The sequence below is a fragment of the Schistocerca cancellata genome, chromosome 3 (genome assembly GCF_023864275.1).
Source record: "Schistocerca cancellata isolate TAMUIC-IGC-003103 chromosome 3, iqSchCanc2.1, whole genome shotgun sequence".
Lineage (NCBI taxonomy): Eukaryota > Metazoa > Arthropoda > Insecta > Orthoptera > Acrididae > Schistocerca > Schistocerca cancellata.
The window spans coordinates 30263342-30284500 of record NC_064628.1 but is presented as its reverse complement, the minus strand read 5'-3'; positions in this window follow the sequence as shown (position 1 = coordinate 30284500).

The following is a 21159-nucleotide window of genomic DNA, read 5'->3' as shown; positions in this document are numbered from 1 at the left end:
CGGCAATGCCTATATAAGACAGCAAGTGTCTGGCGCAGTTGTTAGGTCGGTTACTGCTGCTCAAATGGCAGGTTATCAAGATTAAAGTGAGTCTGAACGTCGTGTTACAGTCGGCGCACGAGCGATGGGACACAGCATCTCCGAGGTAGCGATAATGTGGGGATCTTCTCGTACGACCAGTGAATACCTGGAGTCCGGTAAAACATCAAATCTCCGAAATCGATGCGGCCTAAAAAGGATCCTGTAAGAAAGGGACCAACGACGACTGAAGAGAATCGTTCAGCGTGACAGAAGGGCAACCCTTTCTCAAATTGCTCAAGATTTCAATGCTGGCCCATCAGAAAGTGTCAGCGTGCGAACCATTCGACGAAACATAATCGATATTGGGTTTTGGAGCGGAAGGCCCACTCATGTACCCTTGAAGACTGCACGACACAAAGCTTTACGCCTCGCCTGGTCCTGTCAACACTGACTTTGGACTGTTGATGAGTGGAGACATGTTGTCTGGCCGGAAGAGTCTCGTTTCAAATTATATCGAGCGGATGGACGTGTAATGGTGTGGGGCGTGTGCAGTTGAAGTGGTATGGCACAACTGATACGTCTAGATACGACTCTGACAGGCAACCTTTCTGATCACCTGCATTTATTCATGTACATTGTGCATTCCGATGGACTGGGGCAATTTCAGCAGGACAATGCGACACCCCACACGTCCAGAATTACTGCAGATTGTCTCCAGGAACACTATTCTGAGTTTAAACACTTCGGCCGGACACTAAACTCCCCAGACATGAACATTATTGATCATGTCTGGGATGCCTTGCAGAGTGCTGTTCAGAAGAGAGATCCACCCCGTCGTACTCTCACGGATTTATGGACAGCACTGCAGGATTCATGGTGTCAATTCCCTCCAGTACTTCTTCAGACATTAGTCGAGTCTATGCAATGGTCGTGTTGCGGCACTTCGTGTATATTATTTGTATTTGAAATATTTCGGTAGCAGTTGATGAGGAAACTGTTCTCTTAACTTGTAGCCCTAATTCCATGTCCTATTCAAGGTTAGATTATTGTTCTGGCACAATGTTTTCATGCAAAAATGTAGGTAGTATTCAGGCTGAATAAATCACCATGTTGTTCAGAACAAGCTGAAACTGGCGCCCATATTGTCTGTCCCCTGGTCACAACACATCCTTTCCAACCATTTCGTGCCGCCATTCAGACATTGCTCACATAATTCAGTTGGCGGTACGTAAGATTTTTGAATTGGTAAATGGGATGTGGACGGCCTGTTGGTTATACAGTATTTATTGAGTGGCTGACTCAGCGTTACCATGATTGCTTCATTCGTTTTCCATGTTACGGGGGATATACTTCTAGATACATTAGAGTGGAAGACCCTATGTTCCGGTAGGAAATGATACCAGCGAGTGACTTGACCATTCACCAAAATAAAACCAATAATACAGTAGAGGTATACAGCAGTCAGTGGAAATCACATTAGCTTTTATTATACTTGCTAATCAAAATTTCCGCTATAAATACCCATATTCAGTGCTAAAATAAAAGGAAGATTACAGGATCAAAATTAATTTACTTCTATGTAAAGTAAACTAATTTTGATACAGTAAGTAACTACCATATTATCCAATAGCAGCTATCCTCGCCGGTCAACATACATTTTCATTACAACTCAACAGACTCGCGGCAGTTCATGTCACCGTATGTTGTTACAGGTATATAAGAAGACAGTCTGAGGTGGTTGTTTAAGAAGTCTTGGTTTACGTCATGTAGTGCAAGTAATGAAAGTAGTATTGTGTTACCAGTAGGTTTTTTTAATAGCATACTACTTCTGTGTACCCTGTGTTACATTTCGGTCTTGTTTACTTGTTTCAGTATATTGTGGTTGTAAAATTTATTTTACTTTGGAATCAGCCTTTTATTAAGTCTCTGTAATTTCACACCATCGTACCAGTGTACGACGTAGTCTACTTTGAATTTTCAAAACACACTGTAGACTGGTAGAGAACTTCAAGTACCTGGGAAGCGTGATTGAAAGTAAGAGGGGAAACGCAATGGAAATAAATGAAAAGTGCAGAAAAGCAGGGCAGTTCTACAAATGTATTAGGGGGCTTATTTGGAGCAAGGAGGTGCCACAGAAATCCAAGGGAATTATATACCGAACCTACTTTGTCCCCATATTGGCATACGGAAGTGAGACATGGGTAATGCACAAAAGCGACAAAAGTGGAATACAGGCTAGTGAAATGAAGTTCCAGAGGAGCAGGTTGGGTGTAACAAGACGAGACAGATTGCGAAATGTGTATGTGAGGGAAAGACTAAAGGAGGAACCAGTACAGGACAGGATAGAAAAATCAAGACTGCAGTGGTATGGACACATGAAGAGAATGGATGAGGGAAGAATTCCAAAGAGGATGTTTGATCTGCAACTGGAGGGGAAGAGGCCCAGAGGAAGACCAAGGGACAGATGGGTGAAGGGAGTGAAGGAATGTCTGATGAGAAGAGGAGAGAACTGGACGAAGGTGGAAGAGGGGGAATGGTGGAAAGACAGAACACGATGGAGAGGCTTGTGTTCCCGACAGACCCAGCCAGTGGCTGGAAACTGTCCAAGATGATGATGATGACTGTAGACTGCAATACGAGTAACATTTCCAGTGTTGAGACGTCTGTGTAGGCACATTCCGAAAGACAATAAATTAAAAAAAAGTCATCTCGTGAGTAGAATGGATGCGAAATAATTGACATATTATTTTAGGCCTAGGACAATCAGACATTCGATGCTGTGTGGCCTGGAGTGTTGTCATGGTGGAGCAGTTAATCTTCCGATCGCCATATAACAAGTTGGGCTCCGCACAGTGTTCCATGCAACCATTGGTCTTTCTTTGACAGCCAGTACACTTTACCTGGACCAAGTTAACGAAGTGATTGACAACAAGGTGAAAAACAGCTCGGAGGGAGGAGATTTTCCAACGATGAGGACTTTCATGCAGCATTACTCGAGTAGCTCCATGACCAAGGAATGGGTTTCTATAGCTGAGGAACTGAACGATTGGAAGACCGTTCCGACCATTGTTTACAAATTCGGTAATAAGAGTTACTGGGCCTGCCTTCATAATATGAACGTGCTTTTTGAAGTCCCTTGATGTATCAATCTGATAGAAGAAGCAGAAAAGAATGAAAAATATTTCTCGGAAACCGAACGTTCGGCTCCGTTCGATCTGCATTCCATTCTGATATTGCACGCTCTGCATCAGTAAGATATACTGACATTTGCGCTCAGGATTCCAATTAATTTGACTGCTGTTTACGGGCTCAGCACGGCACAACACTAACATTTCTGGTCACACGAAGGCCTACATGTATTTCGACTCTCTGTGGACTACACTTTTATTGCTTGCTCACCTTGTTCCATATATCCTGTGTGTGTATCTACTGACTAGGCCATTACAATGTTAACAGTATTCAGTGTACCTAAAGAGAAAAGCTGATGTACTCCCTTAAATGCTAGTAATGGTGCTTTTTGTTTTGAACTGTGGGTCATTGCAGTGAAATTTCCACTTTTTTATAAGAAGGCAAAAAAAAAATCACCGCTCTGGCTGAAGAAAGTTTTTTTACAAAAACACCGCAGATTTCATATCAGTTTAGCGTATCCTCAGGTGATCTAACAGCGGTTAGAAAGGAAGTATTTTACAATTTTTTTCCTTTTGCACTGGCGTAGTCAATATTGTTATATCGAGCTACTTACATAAATTGTGTCTGAAACATTATTTTACGCTGTCCTGAAGACACTCCCCGACCTTCACATCATTTGTAACAACAACGACTCTGTGCTGTGTTACAAATAAGTAATTATTTTCATCTGATTTTACGATAAACTTGTGTAACTGATGTTCTGATTTCATTTTTCTATTTCATGCCATTGTGTTAAGAAAACTGTAAATAAGTTTCAATGTGAATATTAATGTTTATGTCAAATGTCAAGTAATATTGTAATAGAATTGAAATGTAACAAATGTTGAAACTGTTCTAAGATGTTTAAAATTGTAACTGTGCGTCTGGTCCATACGTACGCAATGTGTTAGGATATGTAGAATGCAAAACCTCGGGTGAATACCCGGTCTGTCAGGGAGCGGTAAAAGGTGGATGACAGGCGAGCGCGGGAAAATGCACACGGGCGCTGCACGGCATAACGGGCTCAGCAGTAGTAGTTGGAGTTTGGCACTGGCTTGAGCAACACGTTCTGGAGCGAGGAGGCTCTCCTGGAAGACATAGCTTCACTGGGCCTCGGGTATGCCATTCCAACGCCCACACAGCATGGAAAAATTCCATAGGCACTAAATGGAAAAGTATTGCGACGCTGAGAAGAATTAAAGTGGCGATACGTCAAGAGCCATAGCTGTGGTTGTGTGTGTGCTCTGTGCCTCGCCATCTAAGCCGCCCGCCAACCTCCGCTTCGATACTAACAGGTTGAAACTTTTAGCACTGTATTCGTATGAATCAGAGAGTGAACTGTGCTTGTTTGGTGCAATAATAACCTAAAATTTACCAGAACTTTTCCATAATTTAATTATCCTTACAACTAGCCTAGACAGGGTCCTTTCCAAACGTTGTGCAATCAGAGTGTCCCGAAATGAAAATTAAAAATTGTGTTAATAATAATAATTATTTGCAGAACTGGCTATATTAGAATGGTGTTTAAAGAAATGTTTTGTTAATGAACCAGCAAATTAATAGCGAAAGTCTAACGAAGTCGAAAGATAACTTTAGTATTGATATAGTAATGAAGTTTGTTATTTCGAGACAGATTTAAAGGCATTTAAATGAGCAATAAATAAGATGAAAAGAGTAGTAACTTACATACTGGAAATCTTGAATGAATAATAAATTCAGTAATCATTTTTTTTTAATACAGCGATCATAACAGTTCTAGGGTCCCTCTTCATTCATTTGAATTCTGAAGTGTGCTAAATTGGTTTGACCAACAAAAGTTAAAGTTAATATAAAAGTCAAAATTTATCAGTGTTTTATCTTTATCAAAACTGACATTTTGTATTTGGCATGAAAGTACAATTTCTAGGGTAACCTATGCCCGATTTTAATCAGATTAATAAACAGTATAAAGTTTTGTAGTAAACATTGTAGTGTAGTGTTATGTGTTCATGATTTTCAATATCAGTACAGAACATGAAACTATCAGTTCAATAGATTTTCTGGTTCTAAAATTCTACTATATTATGCAGTGTTACAACTTGTTGTTTTGCATGAATATATACCAACTTGTACAGGGAAGAAACTCAGTTAATGTCTAATTAGGCTGGCGACCGTATTATTATCACATTGGTAGCATCTTCTGGTTTGCTTTTGGTCCATCCTGACGTGTGATAGCATTTCGAACTTACTTGACGTATCATTGTTATTACAGAGCGGATGTAAGTCTGATTTGCCAGCATTCAGGTACACGCGGTCGATATCTATGCGAAAATCCTTGCTCGTAAGGTGAATCCCGCTCACTTACCACAGCACAGGCTTTAACGAGTACTGTGTCAAGGGATTACAAATTGATAATTTAAAACCCACAAGAAGCGTTTGTCAAATTGATAAATTGTCCCTAAGACAATATGAGACATTGTAGACACAATTTCTATAAGTACGTTATGTACAAAGCTATTGTACTCCATATAACAATACGTACTAGATCAGTGTAAAAAGAAAAATTTGTAAAATACTTCCTTTCTAATCCCTTTTTAAATCACCTGAGGATGCGCCTTAATTGTTGTAAAACCGGTCGTGGTTTTAATGTAAACCTTTCTACACCCGGAGCGGTGTTGTTTGCATTCGTATAAAAAAGTTAGTATGCATTAGTTTCCATTACTATCCATTGCAATGTTATGAACGGTACACCTTGACGCCTTGATGGGTTCCGCACTAGCAAAGAAACCAAGTCATCTCATAATTCACTGCCAGTTCCGCTATAAACTCTCTTGCTTCATGCAGAAAAGCTGAATGCGACGGATTATGCGACGTCAGGTAGCGTGCTACATTTATATCTGCGTCTATGCTTCGCAAGCTATTGTACAATGGAACGTATGTGGGAGGGAGAAAATATTCGCTAACGTTTCCCGGCTACTCTAGGCATCTTCAATAACTGATTATGCCTCTGAGAGGCGGAAGCGTGTTGGCACCCTGAGGAGTTCGTATGCAGTGCGTTTTGCCTGTAACACAGTCAACTGATCTGCGTAGGCGGGGATGGCCAGAGCTCCTAAAATATCGTTTTTCGATTACATAGACTCATTATGAACGTTCTCTTGTTGAAAATGAATTTACTGGGGTAGGTTAGGAGGTACTTGTAGCTCTTTGAAATCTCGCCGTCCCAGGGCTGGCGGGTTCGACCAAAAGACGCCTAACTTCGTCGGGAAGCATCAGCGAACCTTTGGCTCTTGTTCCCCACTGTGTAATCTATGACCCCTGACGTTTGCTGCGAAGACTTTCCCAGAACCCTTCCCTTACATGTCTTCCATTACCCTTCCATTCTTGAGATCTTACGTGTTCATCTCATGCCATATCGCTTCTTAATATTATTGTAAATATTTAAATGGTGTGATCTGTTCTAGATGTTCACCACTAGTCTGGAAATCTATTGCGTTCTTGGCTATATCACGGGCACCATGTTGCATTGGTACATGTTTAAAAACAGCTGCCAGTCATTTCACCAAGTACAATGGCTCATCACCAAAGTTAAAATGAGGGAAAAATCAATTGAACTAGAGTAAAGAACAATGTTGCCTCGTTTCACGCAAATAACGTGTTTAATAGAAATATATCGGGCAAATTCGAATAACAGCTCGCCGGCCGTGGTGGCTGTGCGGTTCTGGCGCTGCAGTCCGGAATCGCGGGACTGCTACGGTCGCAGGTTCGAATCCTGTCTCGGGCATGGATGTGTGTGATGTCCTTAGGTCAGTTAGGTTTAAGTAGTTCTAAGTTCTAGGGGACTTATGACCTAAGATGTTGAGTCCCATAGTGCTCAGAGCCATTTGAACCATTTTTTTTTTAATAACGGCTCGCTTGGTGAGTATGTACAGTTTCGGGACTCATTAAAATCCATTAGGTCGTTCAGATGTTAAAGTAAATGATCGATTTCCGGTATAAATTAGAAAAAAATGACTATCAATTTCACTTCAAACTGCGCGTAATGACACGGACTGTGTTATTCCAGTCATCAACGTGGCTGTGCTGTTGGTTTCAAGGTTCACCAAGACAGCGACATGGGCAAAAGTGGTATGTATGTAACGATGATCTAATGGGCCCTGTAAACGAGAAAACGTGTTTGCCAAATTTGTCCTTACCTAGCCACAGATTTGACACACAAGACCGTACACATAGAAACAAAGTTTGTCAGCGTAATTTTACTTCGTGTTCTGAGTATTTAGACAGTAATGGAAATCGCCAAAAATGCAGACAAATCGTCTGACCTTGGCACTGTGTTTAAAGAAACAAGAACACCTGTAAAGGAAATGTTACGCTCAGAACCTGACGATCACCTGAACTTGCTGTGGATGGATAGCGAAAAGTTTAAAATCGTGTTTAGAGTTTCACCACACTTACACTGTAAAAGAAGACACAAGTATGAGGAAATTTATTCTCTTCTGCTTAGTCCTCTAATGACAGTTAATTTAAATACCACAGCGTGGGAACATATGGCCCACATCGTCCATTGAAGAGCCGAAGAACTTCGACATTTTTTTATTTCATTGCACTGCCGTTTATGTGTTACGTTTAGAAAATTGATTTTCCTCTTAATCTCTTCCTGCGTAATACATGGCTGGGACAGATGCGCCACAGTTACCATTTTAGTAACTGCCAGTGCTACTTTGGTATTCTCCTTGATCGTATTTTCCACAATATTGCGGAAACTCACTATACAGTGAGATAAATTCTAATAAAACCATTTTTCACTGGCGAAAAAGCGACAAAACAAAGTCCAACATCTTGTAAAGAATTCATTCAGTCCAAGTTCCTGGCAAACACGCCAAACACGCTCTGTGTTTGGCAAACACAAACACCACTTTACACGTTAAATACGAGGGGGAATCAAAAAGTAAGTTACACTAGCGTGGCGTGAGAGCACGCCGTGTGTCTACGTCCAATAGGATGGGTGGTTTGGTATAGCGTCCCGTTGTGTGTACATAGCGGATTAGGCTTGGCGCGTCAACTGGATGTTTACTCAAAACTGGAGGTGTGTGCAACGATCAGACTTCTAAGTGTTAAACGGCTCAATCGCACGGATATTCATTGTGAAATAAGCGTTGTATATGGTCAGCGAGCAGTCTCTCGCCTAGATATTGTAAAGTGCTGCAAGCAATTTGACGCACATCAAGGGTTGAGTGCTATTGACAAGGGATTTCAGATCGATTCCACATTTCTGGATTTCTGGAAGGCTTTTTACACTGTACCATACAAGCGGCTCGTAGTGAAACTGCGTGCTTATGGAATATCCTCTCAGTTATATGACTGGATTTGTGATTTCAAAGTGGTTCAAATGGCTCTGAGCACTATGGGACTTAACATCTGACGTCATCAGTCCCCTACAACTTAGAACTACTTAAACCTAACTAACCTAAGGACATCACAAACATCCATGCCCGAGGCGACCGTAGCGGTCGCGCGGTTCCAGACTGAAGCGCCTAGAACCGCTCGGCCACACCCGCCGGCATTTGTGATTTCCTGTCAGAGAGCTCACAGTTCGTAATAACTGACGGAAAGTCATCGAGTAAAACAAAAGTGATTTATGGCGTTCTCCGAGGTAGTGCTTTAAGCCCTCTGCTGTTCCTTATCTATATAAACGATTTTGGAGACAATCTGAGCAGCCGTCTTTGGTTGTTTGCAAATGACGCTGTCGTTTATCGACTACTAAAGTCATTAGAAGATCAAAACAAACTGCAAAACGATTTAGAAAAGATATCTGAATGGTGCGAAAATGGCAGTAGACCCTAAATAACGAAAAGTGTGAGGTCATCCACATGAATGCGAAAAGGAACTTCGGTTACACGATAAATCAGTCTAATCCAAAAGCCGTAAATTCAACTAAATTCCTAGGTATTACAATTACGAACAACTTAAATGGGAAGGAACTTATGGAAAATGTTGTGGGGAAGGCTAAACAAAGACTGCTTTTTATTGGCAGGACACTTAGAAAATGTAACAGACCTACTAAGGAGACTGCCTACACTACGCTTTAGAATATTGCTGCGCGGTGTGGGATCCTTACCAGATAGGACTGACGGAGTACGTCGAAAAAGTTCAAAGAAAGGCAGCACGTTTTCTATTATCGGGAAATATGGGAGAGAGTGTCACAGAAATGATACAGGATTTGGGCTGGACATCGTTAAAAGAAAGGCATTCTTCGTTGCGACGGAATCTTCTCACGAAATTCCAATCACCAACTTCCTCCTCCGAATGCGAAAATATTTTGTTGACACCGACCTACATAGGGAGGAACGATCACCACGACAAAATAAAGGAAATCAGAGCTCGTACGGAAAGATATAAGTGTTCATTCTTTCCGCGCTCTATACGAGATTGGAGTAATAGAGAATTGTGAAGGTGGTTCGATGGACCCTCTGCCAGGCACTTGAATGTGATTTGCAGAGTATCCATGTAGATGTAGATGCAGATGACGCCGGACGCACGGATCTCATTGACGAATATCGCGACGGTCCCGCAACGTCCAGTACCGTAGTAACGTTGACCGTGTGGATGTGGACATTATAGAGGATCGGCGCATAACACGGCTGGAAATTGCCAGCATGCTGAACATATCGCATGGCGGCGTGCTTACCATTGTTCACCAGGACCTTAGATATCGTGAACTGTGTGCCAGATGGGTTCCACGGCTGCTCACCGGTGTTCACAAAGGACAACGTTCCCAACCGTCCCTGGCATCTTTGGAGCGGTATTGTGTGGAGGGAATGAGTTCCTGCGTGAATCCTCACAGAGGATGAAACGTGGGTCCTCCACTTCAGCTCAGAAACAGAGAGAACACCACTGGAATGAGCGCACACCACATTACCACAACGAAAGAAGGCCAAAGTTCAACCTTCAGCAGGAAAGCTCATGCCGAAAGTGTTCTTTGACATGGAATTTATGCCGAAAGGCACGAGAATCGACTGTGCTTCGTATTCTTAAATGTAGCACCGGTTGCGTAACGTAATTAAAAAAATGTTCAAATGTGTGTGAAATCTTATGGGACTCAACTGCTAGGGTCATCAGTCCTTAAGCTTACACACTACTTAACCTAAACAATCCTAAGGACCAACATACACACCCATGCCCGTGGGAGGACTCGAACCTCCGCCGGGACCAGCTGCGCAGTCAATGACTGCAACGCAATTAAAGATACGCGGCGGGGAAAATGAGTGTCGGTGTGATTTTGATACACGATACCGCAACAGCGCCTTCGATGTGATTTCCCTAAACTGCTTCAGGCAAATGCCGGGATGGTTCCTTTAAAAGGGTACGGCCGACCTCCTTCCCTAATCCGAAGGGAGCGCTAACCTCGCTGTCTGGTCCTCTTTCCAAACCAACTAACCATCCAACCGCCATCGGCCCTCCAAACGTCAGAACTACTGCAGCGGTTCAAGTGGGAGGCATGGCAACATCCTCCATCAGTCCAGACCTAGCGCCATGAGATCATCATGTGCTCGACAGGATGAAAGAGGAACTCGGTGAGCGAGTATTCCAAAACGATGACGAGGTGAAAGCAATTGTATCCAGGTGGTTACATAGCTCTGGAGGTGATTGCCATGCAGCCGGAATCGAAAACTTGGTTACCCGTTACGAGAAATGTTTACCGTCTCTTGGCAAAAGTGATATTACTTGTATATTGTCATAACCATGTTGCCTATGTATACAGGGTGTTACAAAAAGGTACAGCCAAACTTTCAGGAAACATTCCTCAAACACAAGAAAATATGTTATGTGGACATGTGTCCGGAAACGCTTACTTTCCATGTTAGAGCTCATTTTATTACTTCTCTTCAAATCACATTAATCATGGAATGGAAACACACAGCAACAGAACGTACCAGCGTGACTTCAAACACTTTGTTACAGGAAATGTTGAAAATGTCCTCCGTTAGCGAGGATACATGCATCCACCCTCCGTCGCATGGAATCCCTGATGCGCTGATGCAACCCTGGAGAATGGCGTATTGTATCACAGCCGTCCACAATAGAGCACGAAGAGTCTCTACATTTGGTACCGGGGTTGCGTAGACAAGAGCTTTCAAATGAAAGTCAAGAGGGTTGAGGTCAGGAGACCGTGGAGGCCATGGAATTGGTCCGCCTCTACCAATCTATCGGTCACCGAGTCTGTTGTTGAGAAGCGTACGAACACTTCGTCTGAAATGTGCAGGAGCCCCATTCTTCATGAACCACATGTTGTGTCGTACTTATAAAGGCACATGTTGCAGCAGCACAGGTAGAGTATCCCGTATGAAATCATGATAACGTGCTGCATTGAGCGTAGGTGGAAGAACATGGGGCCCAATCAAGACATCACCAACAATGCCTGCCCAAACGTTCACAGAAAATCTGTGTAGATGACGTGATTGCACAACTGCGTGCGGATTCTCGACAGCCCACACATGTTGATTGTGAAAATTCACAATTTGATCACGTTGGAATGAAACCTCATCCGTAAAGAGAACATTTGCACTGAAATGAGTATTGACACATTGGTACCCGTAGAGGCCAATCAGCTGCTGATAGTGCCTGCACATGCTGTACATGGTACGGAAACAACTGGTTCTCCAGTAGCACTCTCCATACAGTGACGTGGTCAACGTTACCTTGTACAGCAGCAACGTCTCTGACGCTGACATTAGGGTTATCGTCAACTGCACGTAGAATTGCCCCGTCCATTGCAGGTGTCCTCGTCGTTCTAGGTCTTCCCCAGTCGCGAGTCATAGGCTGGAATGTTCCGTGCTCCCTAAGACGCCCATCAATTGCTTCGAACGTCTTCCTGTCGGGACACCTTCGTTCTGGAAATCTGTCTCGATACAAACGTACCGCGCCACGGCTATTGCCCCGTGCTAATCCATACATCAAATGGGCATCTGCCAACTCCGCATTTGTAAACGTTGCACTGACTGCAAAACCACGTTCGTGATGAACACTAACCTGTTGATGCTACGTACTGATGTGCTTGATGCTAGTACTGTAGATCAATGAGTCGCATGTCAACACAAGCACCGACGTCAACATTACCTTCCTTCAATTGGGCCAACTGGCGGTGAATCGAGGAAGTACAGTACATACTGACGAAACTAAAATGAGCTCTAACATGGAAATAAAGCGTTTCCGGACACATGTCCACATAACATCTTTTCTTTATTGGTGTGTGAGGAATGTTTCCTGAAAGTTTGGCCGTACCTTTTTGTAACACCCTGTATATGGCTTAATAAATGGCCGTAACTTGGAAGTGTAACTTAACATTTTGATTCACTCTCAAATTTAGCAAACATAGAAAATTTAACAAATTGTTTGCTCGTGTAAGAGAAACGATGCTCGTGTCGCTTGCGTGACGTAGGACGGAGTTTGTCACTGGTGTCTCAAGTGACAAAAACACGAATTTTATCTGTGTAAGGAACATTTTGTTCTCGATTGCATGATTTATAAAAGTATCGTAGGCAGGTTTTGGTTAGGAAATGCGAAGAGAATATCAGTTTTTTTTGGGGTGCGAGGGTGGTAGGGGAGTCGGGATGGAAGGGGTTGGGGGGGGGGGGTAGGGGTTGGAAGCTTCCTCTGACCAACAATTAAAACTATTGAAAAGCCAAAAAGTAGCTGGAGACAGCTGTACAGACGCCGTCCTCGGCGTGGTTGCGCTTCCACTTCTGTAACCAAAATAATTTCCGCTGCACATTTCATGTGGTCTCGGTAACCTCGTGCCACTTTCAGGAGGAATTCCGGGAATTCGGAATCCCGGACATTCCTGTGGTCCTCCAGAACGGGGCGTACAACTCGAAATTCCTGACGTCAAGCCGCGTTAATTGCACAGCTCAGCACCGGACAGAGAGGATTCCAGCGTTATGTCAGGCCCACCTCGAAATTTTTAGGCCGAAATTATCGTGTTTCTTCAGTTGAGTTTTCTCTTTAATCTTTCAATTTTTGATACGTGTGATATGTCCTTCCTTGTCTTTGTGTTTGTCTCACAGTACTATTTCAACAAGCGTTAAGTTTAAAGGTCAGCTGTTCAAATACCAGACCGCGACCATAGCGTGGCACGAAATTTCTTCCCCTATTTATTCTACATAAACATTTATCTTACCATGTTATTTAATTTTACACCACAGAATTTTACAATTTTTCTCTGTGTTTGCATTTCGGCTGCGAGTAGCTACACGTCAAACATCGACGTGCAGCACCGTATTTATTCGCATTCAGAGTACAATTTTCAGTCGTACTGTGTGTTCCACCTCATACTCATCCTACCTAAACCATCTGTTCCGCTCAGTTATGTTAAAACATATTCACGCTTCCTTAACACACAGTTGAATATACACTACTGGCCATTAAAACTGCTACTTCATGAAGAAATGCAGATGATAAACGGGTATTTATTGGACAAATGTATTTTACTTGAAATGATATATGATTACATTTTCACGCAATTTGGGTGCATAGAACCTGAGAAATCAGTACCCAGAACAACCACCTCTGGTCGTAATAACGGCCTTGATACGCCTGGGCATTGAGTCAAACAGAGCTTGGATGGCATGTACAGGTACAGCTGCCCATGCAGCTTCAAAACGATACCACAGTTCATCAAGAGTAGTGACTGGCGTATTGTGACGAGCCAGTTGCTCGGCCACCATTGACCAGACGTTTTCAATTGGTGAGAGATCTGGAGAATGTGCTGGCCAGGGCAGAAGTCGAACATTTTCTGTATCCAGAAAGGCCCGTACAGGACCTGCAACATGCGGTCGTGCATTATCCTGCTGAAATGTAGGGTTTCGCAGGGATCGAATGAAGGGTAGAGCCACGGGTCGTAACATATCTGAAATTTAACGTCCACTGTTCAAAGTGCCGCCAATGCGAACAAGAGGTGACTGAGACGTGTAACCAATGGCACCCCATACCATCACGCCGGGTGTCGCGCCAGTATGGCGATGACGAATACACGCTTCCAATGTGCGATCACCGCGATGTCGCCAAACACGGATGCGATCATCATGATGCTGTAAACAGAACCTGGATTCATCCTAAAAAATGAGGTTTTGCCATTCGTGCACTCAGGTTCGTCGTTGTGTATACCATCGCCGGCGCTCCTGTCTGTGATGCAGCTTCAAGGGTAACCGCAGCCATGGTCTCCGAGCTGATAGTCCGTGCTGCTGCAAACGTCGTCGAACTGTTCGTGCAGGTGGTTGTTGTCTTGCAAACGTCCCCATATGTTGACTCAGGGATCGAGACGTGGCTGAACCCACCGATTCCATAATCTGCTAACAGTCATTGGATCTCGACCAACACGAGTAGCAATGTCGCGATAAGATAAACCGCAATCGCGATAGGCTACAGTCCGACCTTTATCAAAGTCGGAAACGTATTGGTACGCATTTCTGTTTCTTACACGAGGCATCTCAACAACGTTTCACCAGGCAATGCCGGTCAACTGCTCTTTGTGTATGAGAAATCGGTAGGAAATGTTCCTCATGTCAGCACGTTGTAAGTTCGCACACCGGCGCCAGCCTTGTGTGAATGCTCTGAAAAGCTAATCATTTGCATATCACAGCATCTTGTTCCTGTCGGTTAAATTACGCATCTGTAGCACGTCATCTTCGTGGTGTAGCAGTTTTAATGGTCAGTAGTGTATATGAGTTTTCGAGCGCTTCTTCGTATTTTTGCATTTTATGTTTTCATACTTGAATTTGCAATTTAATATTCCTTTGGTAGTTTGGCCAGATCTATCTTTTTTGACAACAGATGGGTGACATAATTTTTGGGATTCACATCACTATCAGATTTCTTTGCTCTTTCATTCCAATGCTTCGTTACCACAGACGGGTAAGTAAATGATTCTCTAACAGGTAGAATGGCCATCAGAGTACATTAATATTGTTCCTGTTTATTTCTGTTACCAAGCTAGGTCGAGTGTGTAATAGGTATGAACAGCATCAGCTGTTGAGTAATTACTGTAGAAGGACACGGAGTGCCGCGGACTCGTGTAAGACAGAGTTATCAGCACCTGACAGAATCTGGAATAGGTATCATGGTGTGTCATTATTTGGCCGAATCACGAAATATCCAGATTTTTAATGCATTCGCATGTGACTCTTGCCCTATGTTGGATTGCATGTGAACATGAGAGCAGTCGTCAGTTTACGGTTGACCACGTCTGACTACCACAAGAGAACAGCGCATTGTTGTGGACCAAGCACATCGTAACCCCCTCACATCTGCTCCTGCTATCCGATAATAATTCCTGCAACATCCCGTGTCACCTCGCAGTGTTGATCGTCGACTAACAGAAGCCAGACAGGGAATTACGGTCGCACGTGTAGGCTGTCGTTAGCACAATAACCATGACAGGGAAGCGTGGACTGCTTCGATGAATCGTAGGTCTGGACTACCCCAGATTACTATCGTCAGCGAGTATGGTGGCGATCTAGGAAGAGTTCCCATTCTTTCAACGTTTTGGAGAGGCACATTGACGTTTACTCATAGAGTGGGGAGCCGTCAAGTATGAGTTCAGGTCACCGCTGATAGTGACTAACGGAACTCGGACGGAACAACCGCACGTCGTAGAAACCTATGTCGTCTGTCTTACCGCTAGTGCGACAGGATTGTGGTGCCATTTTTCAACAGGATAATGCTTGTCCACACGTGGCACGAGTCTCTGTGTTCTGTCTACGTGATTTTGAGGTCCCATGGTCAGCAAGACCCTCAGGTTTGTCACCGATAGAAAATGTGTGAGATCAGCTCGGGCAGCTACCGAGTCATTGCATACATCCATGCCAAAGAGGGTGCGACTCCATACTGATAGGTGGGATCTATTTCCAAATGCTTTGTATTTTTGACTCGATTTTGCGGTCACTGAAGTACCACCATAGACCCTCTTAACACGTGAAATGGTTTTTTATTTTTTCCTCTCATTCTGGGTGCTTCACTTCTTTCGTCACGCAAAGCCTTCTTCGCTTCCTCAATATTAAAGATTCGACAAAGAGAAAAAGAAGACTCTTTAAGCAGCGTTTCAGCTTCGGTCGTTTGTACCACCAAGCACACTAGGAAGCACTTTCAAGTTTGTGCTTTGAGGCTGGCACAACTAACAGATCTCGCCTTTTATAGTTCTGACCATACATAATTCTCACAGGACGCAAGTGCAGAATGAATGATAACTTCATATGTTCTCAGCTTGCTACCTAGTGGTATGCTGTGTACGGTGTTACTTGCACGGGGTAAATTATTGTAGCTTTCCTGATAGGATATCCTGCTGTACCGTGTGTGAAATACATTGGGGGGGAGGGGGGGGGGGGGGCAAACAGCAGTGGCCCGGTATAGTGGATACGCCTGGACGCGATTGTATGCATGGAACCACACCCCGTAACGCACACACCACGTGTACGCCCTTCAAGCGATCGACAGCGGTTTCATGCATAGTGCGGGCTGTGTCAACGTGAGAGGAGCAGTGCAAAAGGGACGATGAGGAAGAGGAAGACTGCACTGTAGTTCCTTCTCTAGATTGTCGCACAGATGACAAAATGGTAGATATCGAAATAGACGACAGAGGGATAGAGAAACAATTAAAATCGCTCAAAAGAGGAAAGGCCTCTGGACCTGATGGGATACCAGTTCGATTTTACACAGAGTACGCGAAGGAACTTGCCCCCCTTCTTGCAGCGGTGTACCGTAGGCTTCTAGAAGAGCGTAGCGTTCCAAAGGATCGGAAAAGGGCACAGTTCATCCCTGTTCTAAGAAGGGACGTCGAACAGATGTGCAGAACTATAGACCTGTATCTCTAAAGTCGATCACTTGTAGAATTTTGGAACACGTCTTGTGTTCGAGTATAATGACTTTTCTGGAGACTAGAAATCTACTCTGTAGGAATCAGCATGGGTTTCGAAAAAGACGGTCATGTGAAACCCAGCTCGCGCTATTCGTCCACGAGACTCAGAGGGCCATAGACACGGGTTCACAGGTAGATGCCGTGTTTCTTGTCTTCCGGAAGGCGTTCGATACAGTTCCCCACAGTCGTTTAATGAACAAAGTAAGAGCATATGGACTATCAGACCAATTGTGTGATTGGATTGAGGAGTTCCTAGATAACAGGACGCAGCATGTCATTCTCAATGGAGAGAAGTCTTCCGAAGTACGAGTGATTTCAGGTGTGCCGCAGGGGAGTGTCACAGGACCGTTGCTATTCACAATATACATAAATGACCTGGTGGATGACATCGGAAGTTCACTGAGGCTTTTTGCAGATGATGCTGTGGTGTATCGAGAGGTTGTAACAATGGAAAATTGTACTGAAATGCAGGAGGATCTGCAGCGAATTGACGCATGGTGCAGGGAATGGCAATTGAGTCTCAATGTAGACAAGTGTAATGTGCTGCGAATACACACAAAGATAGATCCTTTATCATTTAGCTACAAAATAGCAGGTCAGCAACTGGAAGCAGTTAATACCATAAATTATCTGGGAGTACGCATTAGGAGTGATTTAAAATGGAATGATCATATAATGTTGATCGTCGGTAAAGCAAATGCCAGACTTAGATTCATTGGAAAAATCCTAAGGAAATGCAATCCGAAAACAAAGGAAGTACGTTACAGTACGCTCGTTCGCCCACTGCTTGAATACTGCTCAGCAGTGTGGGATCCGTACCAGATAGGGTTGATAGAAGAGCAGCGCGCTTCGTTACAGGATCATTTAGTAATCGCGAAAGCGCTTCGGAGATGATAGATAAGCTCCAGTGGAAGACTCTGCAGGAGAGACGCTCAGTAGCTCGGTACGGGCTTTTGTCAAAGTTTCGAGAACATACCTTCACCGAAGAGTCAAGCAGTATATTGCTCCCTCCTACGAAGAGACCATGAGGATAAAATCAGAGAGATTAGAGCCCACACAGAGGCATACCGACAATCCTTCTTTCCACGAACAATACGAGACTGGAATAGAAGGGAGAACCGATAGGGGTACTCAAGGTACCCTCCGCCACACACCGTCAGGTGGCTTGCGGAGTATGGATGTAGATGTAGATGTAGATGAGACTCCTCACAGTGGAGTAGCGAACGATCGCGAGTCGTGCACTCGGTGTGGGCACTTGTTTTCTGAGAAGTTTATCGGTGTCAAAGGGTCAGCAAATAGTACCATGCAACGATTAATCCGAAAATGGCAGCAGAAACAATATGCTTTGAACAAGTCAAAAAACATTCCCAAACGTGGCTGCACACCAGAAAATGTGGCTGCAGTTTACCAGAATATGCTTCTGTGTCCTATCGCAAGAGACCGGCATATCACGTCGATCATGTGGACGAATACTCCACTTGGACCTGCACAAGCATCCGTACCGAGAGTCTACTGTTCACTCATTAAAACCAGCAGATGCTCCCAAGAGCCTCCAATTTTGTGAGTGGCTCGGACATGGATCTGTTCTTTACGTCTGATGAAGCCTGGTCTCACCCGAGTGGTTGTGTCGACTCACAGAACGGCAGGTTCTGGGCAGTGGAGAACCCGCATAACTTCCATGAAACACCAGTGCATGATCAGAAAGTTGGGGTTCGGTGCGCAGTGTCTGCACTTCACTTTATTGGACCCATCTTCTTTCATGAGACCCTGATTTCGGAGCGTTACAATTTTAATGTTTTGAAACCATTTGTGGCAACATTAACGGACGAAGGAAAGACCTGCATTTACTTCCAACAGGGTGGAGCAACTGCCCACACAGTTTGCCGAACCTTGGAGCAGGTCTACAGTCTTCACGCTTGCCATGGTTGTTAGCAGAGGTCATTGTAGCCGCGGCCCTAGTTGGTCATCCAGGTCACCTGATCTGTCAATGTATGATTATGTAGGAAGCCCTCAAGCCTAAGGTGTATCGCAACAGCCCTCATAGTCTTCAACAACTGCTGCAGAACATTTCAGATGAGACTGCAGCAATTCCAGCAGTCCAGCTTCGATCCGCCCTCAGTAATTCACTGAGGAGAGCCCAAAAGTGCACAGAGATGATAGGTGATCACTTTCAACATCTGATACAGTCGAGTTAGTAGTGTATTTCCTTTCCTCTGCTGTGTTTCTTTGTATCCTGGAACGCTGTTCTCCGGGCCACTTTTACTGGCTCCACCCAGTACATGTCTGAAAATTCCTCTAAAGAGTACTGCTCCATCTTCGACAGCTATTAAAGTACCAATGAATTGTAGATCAACCACAGACGACCGTACATTGTTTTCCAAGGAAATGCCACCAAAGCCGATGCTGCAGGTGGTTGTTTGTTAATAAACGTGTGTAGTTTGGAAACACGTGGCTTATACGCAATGCTTATCCAAGACCACGTAACGCCTGAAGTATCCATTTAGGACCATTGCAAAGTACTTTGTTCAGGATGTCCTAAAAGTTTTGGAAACCCGGTATACAGTAGCATCACCAGCGAACAGCATTACACAGCGAGGTGGCTCAATGTTAAGACAATGGACTCGCGTGACCGAAAAGGTCGGTGGAATCACCATATGGTCATCCAGATTTATGTTTTCCCTGCTTTCCATAAATCACGAAACGCAAATGCCAGGATGGTTGCTTTGGAATAAATAATGAATTAATCAAGTGGCGAATATTTACTGTCCAATCTTTTCATAAATACTCGTTCTATAATGTGTTGATCTGTAAGTTGTATGAGACAGGCGAAGTACCCTCAGACTTCAAGAAGAATATAATAATTCCAATCCCGAAGAAAGCAGGTGTTGACAGATGTGAAAATTACCGAACTATCAGTTTAATAAGTCACAGCTGCAAAATACTAACACGAATTCTTTACAGACGAATGGAAAAACTGGTAGAAGCCGACATCGGGAAAGATCAGTTTGGATTCCGTAGAAATGTTGGAACACGTGAGGCAATACTGACCTTACGACTTATCTTAGAAGAGGGATTAAGGAAAGGGAAACCTACGTTTCTAGCATTTGTAGACTTAGAGAAAGCTTTTGACAATGTTGACTGGAATACTCTCTTTCAAGTTCTGAAGGTGGCAGGGGTAAAATACAGGGAGCGAAAGGCTATTTACAATTTGTACAGAAACCAGATGGCAGTTACAAGAGTCGAGGAACATGAAAGGGCAGCAGTGGTTGGGAAGGGAGTGAGACAGGGTTGTAGCCTCTCCCCGATGATATTCAATCTGTATATTGAGCGAGCAGGAAAGGAAACAAAAGAAAAGTTCGGAGTAGGTATTAAAATCCATGGAGAAGAAATAAAAACTTTGAGGTTCGCCGATGACATTGTAATTCTGTCAGAGACAGCAAAGGACTTGGAAGAGCCGTTGAACGGAATGGACAGTGTCTTGAAAGGAGGATATAAGATGTACATCAACAAAAGCAAAACGAGGATAATGGAATGTAGTCGAATTAAGTCGGGTGATGCTGAGGGAATTAGATTAGGAAATGAGACACTTAAAGTAGTATAGGAGTTTTGCTATTTGGGGAGCAAAATAACTGATGATGGTCGAAGTAGAGAGGATATAAAATGTTTCCTGGCAATGGCAAGGCAAGCGTTTCTGAAGAAGAGAAATTTGTTAACATCGAGTATAGATTTAAGTGTCAGGAAGTCGTTTCTGAAAGTATTTGTGTGGAGTGTAGCCATGTATGGAAGTGAAACATGGACGATAAATAGTTTGGACAGGAAGGGAATAGAAGCTTTTGAAATGTGGTGCTACAGAAGAATGCTGAAGATTAGATGGGTAGATCACATAACTAATGAGGAAGTATTGAATAGGATTGGGGAGAAGAGGAGTCTGTGGCAGAACTTGACTATAAGAAGAGATCGGTTGGTAGGACATGTTCTGAGGCATCAAGGGATCACCAAGTTAGTATTGGAGGGCAGCGTGGAGGGTAAAACTCGTAGAGGGAGACCAAGAGATGAATACACTAAGCAGATTCAGAAGGATGTAG